This window comes from Diabrotica undecimpunctata, chromosome 2 (genome assembly GCF_040954645.1).
Source record: "Diabrotica undecimpunctata isolate CICGRU chromosome 2, icDiaUnde3, whole genome shotgun sequence".
Lineage (NCBI taxonomy): Eukaryota > Metazoa > Arthropoda > Insecta > Coleoptera > Chrysomelidae > Diabrotica > Diabrotica undecimpunctata.
In genome coordinates, this window is record NC_092804.1 from 132,750,444 (window position 1) to 132,765,375 (window position 14,932).

Genomic DNA, 14,932 nt, shown 5'->3' on the forward strand with positions numbered 1-14,932 from the left:
TATTAAGCCCATTTTTGTAGCTGATTCTTTTACTGCTACATATGCCTCTCGTACAGTATTTTCCTTTCTCCCAAAAATATTCATATCGTTAGAATAGGCAAGGATTTGCACTGATTTATTATATATTGAACCAATGGTTCAACCAACCGTTATGGCGTCGGAATAATAGTAGAAAGGGAAGTCAACAAATCGGTACTAAGTTTTACCCCATATTCAGAACGAATCATAGCAATCCAACTAGAGTCGAACAAAGGAAAAATTAACATTATTCAAGTCTATGCACCGACAGCAGAGAAAGAGGATGAGGAAATAGAAGAATTCTACAAACAACTTAAATACATTCTGGAATCGACCAAAAAAGAAGAGGTCACCGTAATCATGGGCGACTTCAACGCTAAAGTTGGTAAGGTGAAAACTGATGGATGCACTGGTGAATTTGGACTTGGACAACGAAATGACCGAGGTGAACGTCTCATACAATTTTGCCAAGAAAAAGAATTTGTAGTAATGAACACAATGTTCAGATTACCAAACCGTAGATTGTACACGTGGACACCACCAAGGGATAATGCAGACAACATCGTCAGGAATCAAATCGATTATATACTAATCAGAAGCCGGTTTAAAAACTTCATCACGTCTACAAAAACCTATCCAGGCACTGATATAGAATCGGATCACAATCCGGTGGTGGCTGTAGTAAATATAAAATTCAAGAAACTACAGAAAAGTGCAGTTAAACAAAAGATAGACGTTAAGCAACTGAAAAACGCAACTATACTGGAAAGGACAAGAGAACAGGTAAACAACAATCTTAGAAACATCGCTGCAAAAAATAGGAACACAGGCAATGTAGAGAATAAATGGATGGAGATAGAAAAGGCCCTTATGACAGCTGGTGAAGGCTCCTTAGCTCCAAGAAAAATTAAGAAAAAGGAATGGATGACAAACGAAATTTTGCATCTCATGGAGGAAAAGCGAAGAAATAAAACCAACAAGACAAAATACAAAGAAGTGAACCGTGAAATTAAGAGAAAAATTAGAGAAGCCAAAGAGAACTGGGTTCTGGACAACTGCAAGGAAATAGAAGAATATGATAGAAAGTACGATAGCTTTAACATGCATAAAAAGATCAAGGAAATAACAGGTAAAAAAGTGAAACAAGCATCCATAGTAAAGGACAAAAAAGGTAAAATAATTACAGATTTAACTGAAAAACTGGCAAGATGGACAGAATACATTGAAGAACTTTTTGCAGACGAAAGACCAGAAATAGCAGTGGCAGAACCTACAGACGACACAACAGGGCCTGAAATCCTAAAAAGCGAGGTAGAATATGCTATAAGGAACACAAAAGGGGGTAAAGCTGCAGGACCAGATGAAATTCCTGTAGAATTGTTGAAACTAATAGACGACGCACTTGAAATAATGGTGAACCTCTTTAACACAATTTATAGAACAGGCATCATACCAAAGAAATGGCTCTCCTCTAATTTTGTCACTATCCCAAAGACGAATAACGCCAGAGAGTGTTCAGACCACAGAACTATAGCATTGATGAGCCACACACTAAAATTATTTTTAAAAATAATTCACAAAAGAATATTTAATAAATTAGAAGAGGACATAAGCGCCACACAGTTTGGATTCAGAGGTGGACTGGGAACACGGGAAGCTTTGTTTGGTCTGAGTGTGTTAATGCAAAGATGTTTGGATGTAAACCAAGACCTCTACGTAGGTTTCATAGATTTTGAGAAGGCCTTCGATAAAGTCAGACACCAAAAGCTGTATGAAATCCTAAGAAGCAAAAACATCGACAGTCGCGACATTAACATCATATCCAGGTTGTACTGGGGACAAACAGCAAAAATCAAAGTTGATAATGAGTTAACCGAATAAATTGAGATTCGTCGAGGTGTGCGTCAGGGTTGTGTGCTTTCTCCACTATTATTCAATATATATAGCGAAACAATATGTCAGGAAGCGCTCCTAGAACAAAACATTGGTATGAACATTAACGGAGAGTTAATTAACAATATACGATACGCTGATGACACGCTAATAGTAACAGATAACCTAGCAAATTTACAGTTTTTGATGGAAAACATAAACACCCATACCAAAAAATATGGTCCAAAAATTGAACATCAAAAAGACTAAATTCATGATTGTAACAAAGAAGCTATACACCAATGTGAATTTAACCATAAATAATCAGCCAGTTGAAAGAGTTACGTCCTACAAATATTTAGGGGTTTGCTTCACTGATACTAATGACCAGACAAGAGAAATCAAGAGGCGAATAGAGATAGCGAGACAATCGTTTGTCAAAATGAAAAAGTTCCTATGCAGCCGGGACATAAATATATACTTAAGAACGAGAATGTTAAGGTGCTATGTTTTCTCCGTTCTGCTGTATGGCATGGAAGCCTGGACACTGAAAAAGATAAACATCAAAAACATTGAGGCATTCGAGATGTGGTGTTACAGGAGAATGTGGAAAATACCATGGACAGAAAGAGTAACAAATCAAGATGTTCTGCTGAAGATGGGGAAGGAATGCGAAGTCATAAAAACCATACAAACGAAAAAACTGGAATATCTGGGCCACATGAGAGGAGAAAAGTACTCTCTGCTTAGACTCATAATCCAAGGAAAAATCTCGGGAAAGAGAAATGTGGGACGTAGGAGGATTTCCTGGTTGCGAAATTTAAGGAAGTGGTATGGGTGCAGTTCAATACAGTTGTTCAGAGCTGCAGCCAACAAAGTAAAGATTGCTGCGATGGTAGCCCACCTCCGGTAGGAGACGGTACTGCAAGAAGAAGAAGAAGAACCAATGGTTGTGATTTGTGACATACGTATTACTTTTTCCAGAGCCCGATTGAATAGTATACAGGAGAGAATGTCTCCCTGGCGCAGCCGGTTATTTAACTACATTTAACTTTTTCAAGAGTTAGTTTTGTTAAATTTACCAACTGATTTGGTATTAATAGCTCTTTTATTGCTTTGAACATTTCCCTTCTAGTCACAGAGTCGTAGGCTGCTTTGAATACTCAATAGGGTAATTGGCTGACAGCTTTTTGTGTGGTTTTCCAGGTTTAAATATTTCTACAATTTTTGCTGTTTTCATTATATCAGAGATCCTACCTTTCTTAAGTGCATTGTAACAAAATGAGCTAGCCACGTTTGTACATATTTTACACGGTGTATTACTAATCTGGAAGAATGCCATCAAATCCAGGTGCTTTTTGTGTTTTCGGTTTCCGAGCATGATGGAGATCTCTTTTTTTGTCCATCAGTGGTGAAGAATATTATGTCACCCGGTCTTGTAGAAGGCAAGACGTTGAGGCAATATGTGTGGCAACCGATTTGGTGTGATAGTAGCCGTTTGACATTTAGATTTGTTGGTCTCTTCAAGTTTTCGTGTAGGGGTCCACGCTGGTCGATTAGATGTTTTGACGTTCAGAGATTCGACAAGTCTCGGACAATTTTTTTCAGCACTCATTGCCAAGAAGGCCAATTAGTTTATTAGAAATATCCTAATAGAGATATTCCTTGGAATCAGTTCATCCAGAATATTATTTTCAATATTTTTTTGGGGATAAGATTATGACAGATTATGACTGACTATTTTAGAGAAAAACTTACCTACTTTCCAAAATCTTTAGAACTCGGACACATTTAGCATATAAGATAAAATAGCATGACAAAAATGACAACCGCATAGGAAGGGAGCATGTTATAGACTTGCCCTCACCACTGTCACTTGCAATAGGAGCCAGGAAGTATATATTTAAATCAAGATCAAAATGCCAATTTTTTTTCGAATCGTCTTCTTCACACACAAAATTAAAATTTTAAATCTTTAAAACTACATAAAATGTGACTGTATCTAATTCTACTCTCTAATAATTTATCTTTTTTTCTAACCAACAATAAACCTGTCAGTTTTCTTATAATAGCAGAATTGTTTATAATAGTAGGATTGTTTTTAATAGGATTATTTAGATTTTGTTCCAAATGAAACGATTTGCTCAAAAAAAATAATTCCATTTTTGAATAGATAAGATATTCATAAACCACTAAAGTTTAATATATTTCTGAAGTACAAAAATGACTGATAGTAGTTTAAGCAATGTGTTTTAATATATTTTCTCACGTCTTTTTATAAATTATTTTGGACGCATGATTAAAAACTTGCTCGTTTAGACGTTTTGGCAACACACGTGGTGAAATTTTTTTTAAAGGGAATTTAAATAAGTGATTCACTTTTTATTTTCGACATTAACACTGTTTCTAATTGTTCATGAAATTTATACCAATTTCAGGACCTGCTCATACTTAAACTAAAATTATTAAATTGTTATCTACTGTTTTCTTCTTTGGTTTAACGAATCACTTTTTTTATATTCAAATAATAAAAACAGCGAATATAATATATATCAAAGTAACTTACATAAGTTTACTTATCTCACAACTTACTTAAGTTTCTCACATTAATAGTATTCTTGTTTAACAAAATACACCAGGGCGGATCTGTGGGCGGAAAACGACTAAATTTGGATGTGAGAAGTAGCATTCGGATTTTTACAAAAAAAGTTGTGTATTAACTTCATTAAAAATAATAATAATCGGCTGTTACTTCCTTACGGACTTTGGCTCTTTTTCATCATATTCTGTTCTGTGTATTTAATTTCAAGTTCATCGAAGTATGTTTTCACTCATATTCTCTTCATCACGCAGAAGTTGATTTCCGATTTCATCTTTATAATGGACCAGTGTATTCTATTTTTTAACGATACCCTTGATATGCATTTTTAATTTCTCTTCCTATATATATAGTTATATATATAGTTTTCCTCTACAACTCACAAATGAATACCACTAAAGAATTTACAATAGACGGGACAATAAACATATGCAAAAATAAAACAAAAAAAAAAACGTATTCAATAGGTGACATTAGTCATAATTTAAATCTTTATTCTAGCATTTTCCTTAGTAAGTTTCTTTCTTTATATTTAATATATTTTCCTTATTTTTAATTTTAGATGGGCTAGCAGTTTTTCGTCCGAAGTAATCCGACTTTCACCGAAACATAAAATTATGTTTCGCTGAAAGTCATAAAATGTTGCTGAAACGTAAAAAATTAAAAGAAAAGTCAAAAATTTATTTTAGCAGACGTTTTAAATTATAATTACTTTTAAGACCAAAATGAGTAAATAGAAAGTCGATGTTTTACTTTTAATTCAGTTTTTTTTGTTTAGGAAATGTTCTCGCAATATTTTAAATTAAACTGATTTAGTATTTATATGAATGATGTTTTCTTCTTCTTCTTCGTTTGTTTTTGGGTTTCGATTATATAATCATTTACCCAGTACATGTAAGGTTATGCTCGTCTTGCTCTAGGCAATGCACAACCAGGGATAAATTTCTACTTCTGTTTACTTTACTGCTAATTGACAACTGGGTGATACTGAAAGATCAGCTTTTTCATTTGTTTATCTTCTTCATTTAAGGTTACTTTTTACTGCTAATTGACAACTGGGTGATACTGAAAGATGAGCTTCTCCATTTATTTATTTTCTTCATTTAAGGTTACTGTTTACTGCTAATTGACAACTGGGTGATACTGACAGATCGGCTTTTCCATTATTTGTTTATCTTCTTCATTTAAGGTTACTGTTTACTGCTAATTGACAACTGGGTGATACTGAAAGATTAGCTTTTCCATTTGTTTATCTTCTTCATTTAAGGTTAGATTAGACTTTTCTTGTTTGGGGGTAGCTTCCAAACATTGTCACATTAGGTATATGGGTAATGCTACCTTCGGTTAGGATTAAGGATTTTAAGGACGTATATTTTTGTATGTTAGGATATTTCCAGTATTTTCTAGATTTATTTTGTTATTTTGACAAGTATAAAAAAAAAAAAATTTTTATAGATCGATTTGAAAAAATTTGATGAATTTAATAATTATTTTTATAACTTTCTCAGAGGGTTTATATAGAATACTATGTAAAGATATTGGACTCTCTATTCCTGCTTTTATTAGTTCTAAATACAGATCCATATTTTTGTGTTTGTTTATGGGACATTCAAAGAAGATATGGATCACTGTTCCAATGGTTCCGCATTCACATATCGGTGTTTCCGTTTTACCTATTTTGTAGAGATAGCAAGGAGTTTTGCAATGTCCACTACGTAAACGATTAATATTTGTTATGGTATTTCTGCCCATATACCCACATTTGGCATACCATGGTTTTATGGGGAAATCACACTGCAATCTGCAATAGTTTGGATCTTTATGTTTAATTTGGGAATGCCATTCATTGTAGAACTGTGTTAAAATGTCTTTTTTTGTAACGCAAAAGATATCTGTACTAACATTTTTTATATTATATGGTACTCTTAATTCTCTCCCAATATTCGCCAGCCTATCAGCTACCTCATTACCTTTAATCCCCTGATGTCCAGGTACCCATTCTATTCCTATCGAGAATCCCATATTATTAGCTTCTACCAATAGTTTTTTGGTCATTATGGTTACGTAATCCATTTGATCCCATTTGAGACTGGAAATTTTGGATAAAGCACTTTTTGAATCCGCAAAGATAACTGCTTTCATGATCCCCTTCTCAATGCACACAGAGATAGCTTTATATATAGCTATCATTTCAGTTGTACAGATTTGTGTGTAATTATGGAGCCTTGATGAAAATTTGTAATTAATCTGTGGTATATAAATTCCAAATCCAGATTGGTTTGTTTGTGGGTCGATAGATCCATCTGTATATACATAGGTATGATTACTATATATTCCACCATATTTTGCTAAAAACATTTCATTAGATTCAATTTCATATTTTTCATATTCTAGGCTATTAATTGTAATAGGATACAAAAGAATTTTTCTTTCTACTTCATAAATGGGATTAATTTTGTATCGGATTATATTTTTTGATTTTTTGAGTATGTCCGTATATGCTAATGAGTAGTCTGGTATAGCTTTATTCTTCCAAAATTGGTTATTTGCGTTTATAGCTTCATTTAACTTATTTAAACTTCTTATTACTATGTTATTTTTTTCAGACATTTGTTTCAATATATACTTATGAGCCAATATTTCCCTTCTAACTTTTAGTGTGGATACTGAACATTCCGCTTGTAATATTAAAATTGGTGTAGAACGTAGACAACCTGTTATAATCCTTAAGGCCACATTTTGTACTTGTTCCAACTTCATCATCAGACTTTTACTGCAAGGATTTAAAAGATTGGCTGCATAATCTAAATGAGATCTTACTATCCCTTTGTATAAGCTTAAAAGAATGTTTGGGTCAGATCCCCATTTTGTACCACAAATTGCTCTCATAACATTAATTCCTTTGTTTGCTTTAGCTATCATATCATTTATTTGAATTGTCATATTCAAGTTACACTGTAGATGGAACCCCAGATACTTTATTTCATTTTTCCATGGGATTTCCATGTTTTGGTACATAAGGTGGGGGAAGTTATAAGCTTGAGCTCTTTTTCTAAATATTATTGCTTTTGATTTATGTGCTGAGATTTTAAAGTTGTGTGTTTCAAACCACTCCTGTAATTTTTGTAAGTAAGTATTTAAGCAATTAATTGATTTATATATATCTGACCCTTGTACCAGAATTACAAAATCATCTGCATATTGGAAGCACTCCATTTCAGGTTTGATTAAATCATGTAAAGACTTAGAGTACAAATTAAACAATATTGGACTGAGAGGAGACCCTTGTGGCAATCCAGTTGATGCTTGGATTGGGCCTAGTATATTGTTTGATTTATCTTTAATATAAATATTTCTATTGAGCAAGAATTGCATAATTAGGTTTGTATAGGTTGTTGGAATACCATACTTTATTAGATATTTATATAGCAAAAACGTATTGACAGTATCATATGCCCTACTAATATCCAAAAAAATTGCGATTGTATTTAAATTTTTACTAAATCCTGTTCTAATATAATTTATTGTTAAAGCTAAATTATCGTTACACCCTTTATTTCTTCTAAATCCTAACTGTTTTGGATTCAATATACAATTTTTTTCAATTATTTGTTCAATTCTTAATTTAATTATATTTTGGAGTATTTTGCCCACACATGACTCTAGGGCAATATTTCTATAGTTGTCTGCACATAATGGATCTTTATAGGGTTTTAAGAAAGGAATAACAAGAGTGTTTTTCCATTCTTGTGGAAATCCAGCTTTTCTGTTCATTATTTGATTAAATATTATTGACAGTGATTCTAATGCTACCTGAGGAAGTCTGCCAATCATACTATATGTTATTAGATCTAAGCCAGTAGCCTTATCCTTTTTTTTAATGACACTTATTATTTCCTCTCTGGAAATGTCCTCCACATTGTCATTGGATTGGATAACAGTAAATTCTGGATCTGTTATATCAATTCCCAATTTATTTAATATATCCAAAGCTATGTGTTTGCTGGGAAGTTTGGCAGGAATTATTGCATTTTGATATGTGGAGAACTGTTTAACAGTTCGCCATATTTCTGCTAGAGGAGTGTCCCTGTTTAGTCCATTACAAAAGCATCTAAAACTATTTCTTTTTTTATTTTTAAATATTTTTTTACTATAGGCAAAGATTTTTTTGATTTCTATATAATTATCTGTACTTGCATCTTCTTTGTATTTTTTGATTTTTTCTTTCCTCATTTTAATTAAATTTGAGCATTCCGTGTCCCACCATGGAGGACTTTTCTTTTTTCCTGTGTGCTTTTTTGTTTCCAAAAAGGGTATTTCTTCATCACTCACCTTCTCCATAATTTGCGTAAAGGTGCTATATTCTTTACACCCACTTTTCATTAGTTCTTCTATTTTTGAACAGTATTTTTCCCAATTGGCATTTTTAATGTTTCTTTTGTAACTTTTTTGGATAGATGTATGTTGAATTTGTGTCTGGATTTTACACATCGTTGGGAAATGATCACTACCACCCGAGTCCTCTAACACATCCCATTGACATCTGTTCACTATTTCCGAGGAGATTAGTGTTAGATCTACTGCTGAAGCATTCTGACCTGGGAGTGTAATCCGTGTGGATCTTCCATCATTGCAACAAACTAGATCCAAATCCTCTAGAGAGTCAGCAATTATTCTTCCATTAGCATTAGTAGTTACCTGACTTCCCCAAAGTGCATTATGTGCATTCAGATCACCCATTATAATTTTATTGCCTCTGATTTTTTCTATTCGCCCAACCCATCCATTTAAATCTATTTTTGCCCCAGGATGAATATAAATATTAATTATTGTTATGTCCCAATCAATTATTTTAACTGCTAAAATTTGAATTTTACTATTATTATTGTTATAAGTATATACTACTTTATGATCCAAACTATTATCAACAGCAGTAGCAATACCACCATAACCATCTAATCTATCCAATCGATGTATTTTATACCCTCTTAAATAAAAATGATGATTTATTTTTAACCATGTTTCATTTAATAATATTACTTTAGGGTTAAAATCGTGTATAAAAATCTTTAAACTATTATAATTACTGTTTAAACTTTTTATGTTCCATTGTAGGATGTATGGATTCTTGGGATCCATCTAGATCTAATAATTTTCTATTTGTTGAAGTTTCATGTGTAATTAGCTTGTTCAAGTAGGTGATTAGGTCTTCCTTATGTCTCCAATTCAGTTTTTTTAGTATTTCATTCAATATTTTTTCCGTTTCCCTCTCTAGTTGTTCTGTACGTGAACATCCAGGGATAGGAATTTTAGAACTAACAGAGAAGGTTCCCTCTTCAAATCTGCCATTTGGAGATATTAAATTCTGATTGTGAAGCTCTCTGTCATAAGTTTTATTTGACTCGTTAATTTTTCTTTTATTTTTGTTCCCGCTATTTTCTGTTTTTTTGCTAAACCACTGTTCTGGGTTACTTCGAATATTTTCTATCCATCGCTCATTAATTGGAATTCTGTCAGGTATATTAACCTGATTTGATAGAGGTGGAAATTCGTCCTGGCTTACTCTAAATGTATTTTCTTTTGATAACTTTTTATTGGAGACATATGGATACCTTTCACTTGCCTCAAAATAAGAGAGATTATCTAATGACATAACAGCTTTAATATTCTGTTGTCTGACATATTCAGGACACTCTTTAAAAGTACTTACATGAAAATTACTACTACAATGGAGACATTTCATCATACATTCACCTTCATGTGCTTTATCAGCACAATTTTTACATTTTTTATCCCCTCTGCATTGATTTTTTGTATGGCCAAAACGAAAACAATGATAGCATTGAACCACCGGAATCATATATGGCTTTACCCTAAAGGGAATCCCATATATAGAAACCTCTTTTGGAATTTGTTTTCCTGAAAAGGTAAAAGCAACTGTCTCTGTATTTATGTATTTGCCTGAATCATATTTTGATTTTCTTTTAAAACGTCTTACCTCCAAAATTTTAATATTTACTGAGGATGTACCCGAAAAACTAATTAATTCAACATCAGAAATACTTGCATCAACATTATTTACTACACCCCTACAAGTTACTTTATTAGCAGGAATAAAGAGTTCATATCCATCATTTTTAATCTCTATATTTGAAACAAATTTATTAGCACATTCCCATTTCTTAAAAATAACGCTAATTCGGTTTTTACCCTTTTTATTAATTTTTTGTATATTCTCAATTTTCTTATCATGTATATATTTTGCTAGCTTTAAAAAACTATAATTTCCGACGTTATTGTTTTTTGATTCCATATAGACCTCAAATGGGCCAGTGTCGGTATACTGATAAGAATACTGTTTTTTGTCTTTTTTACTCTCATGTTGATTAGTGGTCTCCGAATTATCATTATTTCCTACAAATGTTTTGTCTAAATTTATATTACATTCTATATCTGAATTATCTCTCTTACTTATTACCATCTCAACACTAGGAGGACCAACCCCCCCTGTGCTATCCCCCATTATTAAACCTCTTTAAATCTTTTTTTTTTCAATTGATTTTAAACAATAAAAATTATTTATATACAACTAAAAATTAAATTAAAGTTTATAAAGATAGGAACAGAACTATTATAATACAACCTCTCTCCACAAAAGCCAATCACGGAAACCGAAGATAGCCTCAACCCTCAACCTCAAATGAGTTTGACAGAACCTCTCTCCTACTTTCGATGGACAAAATCGACAAATTGTTAAGATTTTCTTCAAAAAACCGTGCTTCAAGTTTTTCTGAATGATGTTTTCAAAATTGACATTTTTATTGACGTGTTCTTGGGTTTTAATATATTATTAGTTTAATTGATTTATTTTGAATAGTTGTTAGTTTGTTTAATATAAAAAGTTATATTATTCCTCTTATATATTATAGTAGCTTATTTTGCTTTTCCATTGCATTAGCATCTAATATTATTCTTCATTTCAAAACTAATGTCAACTGCCTTTCGCAAATACCCTTTACAGCGAAAATATCTTAACAACTTTCTCCTTCAAAATTTTTGAAAAGGCTTTTGGTAATTGGATCATTTTTAGTTTAAACTCACAGCTGAATGCAATTTGCTATTAATTAGAAAGTGGTTGGTATATGGTTTCTTCGGTATTGAATCATATTTATACAAAAACGGCAATTCCAAATTTTGGATTAAAGTTTCATATACCAAGTATCGTAAAAAATTGTAATAATCATAAAAAAATTGGGAGGAAGAAGCCATACTGCTGCCTATGAGATCTATTATCCCTTAGTTTCTTCATGAATTGTGATTTAATATACAGTAGAACTTCGATTAATCGTCACTTTTCAACCTGTCAATACCATCAAAACAAAATGAACAATTTATATCTGACTACAGTTCCATAATACCTACATGGTATTCGTCAGCTTCATATCAGTGGTTTATCATAAGTGCAAACAGTTTCATTTCAGGAAACAGTTTAAAGAAAAAGTGCTGAGTTGATGGCTGCCCAAATGCTACAGGCAACCAAAAATAAGTCCATCTAAAAACTAAAGTATCAATGATCTATCTACCAAATATTATGCTGCAAAAACAGTTGGTTGAACCAAACTATTTTTTGTGTTTGCTTTCAAAAACAATGTATGACTCAAGTTAAAGCACATTTGGCTGACAAAAATTTATCATATAAAGTATCGTTGCTAATGAATTAATTCCAATTGTGGACAAGGTAACAGATGAAAAGTGGAAAAATGAGATGCCTCTCACTTCATTCATAGAGCATACTTCGGTCAATTCGCTTATATTACATCTTCCATTAACTTTTATACAGGTCGTAGTATGTGATGGTTGCGCTGACCCAGCCAGTCAGCAATCTTATACTTTTGGCTAAGAAACGCATAAGCGCCCAATGCTCCACATGGAGGGATGGAACCACAGAGAGAAAGCGAGAGAGAGAAAGACTATCTTTGGCAGACTTGCTATATATGTATAAGCTCTCCGTCGACACCCGATGGACCATTTATTTGGATCTTTAGGCCGACATCGAACCCTTAAGTTTTGCGGAAGCTGCAGCTGCCTCGCTGGTGTTAATTAGTCTGTGAAACCTCTAGGATCCTGATTGGGATAATTGAGACGTATTTAGGACAGATTAAGAATCCGCGACCATGGTATCTTCTCTATTTGTTTCATGTACACGTTTATTTATGGATTCAGAAAACTCACTCATTTATGAGTTACTTAGTAAAGTCACTCATTTCAAGGCTATAATCCCACAGCTATAATCCTTCGCTAGCTCTCTGGGCCATGGCTTAGGCAACATTGTTCCCCTTATACCTCGGGATTGAGGAGCATATGCAGTTGTGCATATATCTTATTCATACATGTACTATGGTTCTATATACCCACAGGAAGTTTCCTATTAACCATTAGGACACGTCGTGACCTAGTCGGCCCTGCGTTGGTTGGAGGCCAACACAGAGTGACAGTCTCAGGCAGGGTCATTGGGAATATCGACCAAGCCATATTTTAAAATATGAAACGCCATTATTGGAAATATGTTAGTAATAATTTATTTTCGTCTGATCATCCAAAAACTTTGAATGACTCGGCTAAAATAATTATGTGTAAGTGCATTGATTGGTTTAAAATGCAAGAAGACTCTGGTCGGACATTATCCACAAGCTATTGCCCTACAAAATAGGATTGTAGTTTCATTAAAAGCTTCTGCCCAAAAGAAAAGACAGACTATTTTCAAGCTTAATACATTTTTATAAATAAGTTATTATATACGACTCGTATATGAGTCCATCTAATATAATAACTATATTATTACATATGTAATTATCACAAGAATAACGTAAAAACCCACAGCCGCTGCTAGCCGGGGAAGAATTTATAATTTATGCTATTTTTTATACTTCTGTTATTCGTCTATTCGCTTAACAGTCACTTCCTTGGTCCCAACAGTGACGGTTAATCAAAGTTCTAATATAATTGCTGATTTATAACCGAGCACACTTCCACGTTATGCCCTGAAAAAGGTTTGGGAATTATTAGACAACTTATACGATTAGATTAATTTGAAAGTTCCTCTTGTGATAGCAAGTTTATTTAACTGCTTATGCTTATATTACATACTTCTAAAATGTTTAAACAGTTTTATTATTTTGGCTAACTCATTGTATAATTTTCGGCTAATTGCCGATTCAAATGTAGTTGGAATGTGATTTAAATGTATATTGGAATGCGATCCAAATATTGCCAGTATTGTAGAAATAGTAATATATGTTCCTTTTGTTGTATATGTTTAATTTTAAATAAATAAATAAAATTGTTTTGACTTCATCTATGGACATTTGATGTAATTTGTAAAACAATAGGTCTGAAATTAGATACATTTTAAAACAGTCTTAACCGAGCTCTAAAGAATTCCAACTCAAAGGAAAAGAATATACAAAGAGTGGATATCACATGAGATGTAAAAAATACATAAAAAAAATCTATAAGAAAGAAATTATATAGGTTGATGCAGATAACGGTTATATTATTATGTACAGTGAGACAGAACAGGAAAATAAATGGAACATATCATTAAAGGAATGAAGGCTGAGAATGAATAAGAAAGCTACAGGAACAGATGAGTTGCCAACATAATTTACAATAATAGTCCAGTCGTCAGAGACGAAAATACCAATGAATCCCTAAAAATCATACGAACAAGCTGAATTTTGCTGCGAATGTCAGTTTTGGGTCCCCAAAAAATATATAGAAAGTTTACCACTTCTACCCTTCGGCTTTCTTCCCCTTAAAACTCCCCTCATAGGGGGAGGAATAAAAAAATCGATTTACCAAGAATCTGTACGCCGTAAAAAAATATTTCAAATAAAAAATGTAATTACTATTTAAATGGGAATAAGCCACAATTAAAGGTTAAAGTACGTTTATTGACGTTTCAATTTCCACTTCGGAAATCGTTCTCAAAATACAAACATTAATAACGTATTTAACCTTTAATTGTGGCTTATTCCCATTTAAATAGTAATTACTTTAAAATGCCACAAGAAAATAGCTTCAGAACAATATTAAAAAAAATGTAGCTGAGATAATTTTGAACAAAAATGTTAATTACCACTTTTTGTGTAGAATGAACCGTTCTCTCAGAATCAACGCTTGAAGCGACCGGTGATTTGAATGTCAGGCGCGCGAAATCAATTTTAAATAATATGTGTATCAACCCGACGGTAAAAATTCGATATCTTTTGATCAGAGTGTCCTATCGACAAAAATTAAACTGCGTTTTAAAGGCGAAGAGTGCAGCTTTCGTATGCAATTTTTGTTTTTTGTCGGACATAAAGACAGTTTTTATAAAGGTGTTAAATAAATAAACTTTGCGCGATTTCTGCCATTTTTTATGATTCTTATGAGATCAATAAA

At 32.6% G+C, this 14,932-nt stretch overlaps 1 protein-coding gene across 1 annotated transcript in view; it reads right to left on the reverse strand.

The window, feature by feature from the left end:
• LOC140434907 (endoglucanase-like) overlaps positions 1 to 14,932 on the reverse strand; it is a 115,704-nt gene that overhangs the window by 95,384 nt on the left and 5,388 nt on the right. The gene's annotated exons all lie outside the window — the stretch shown is intronic.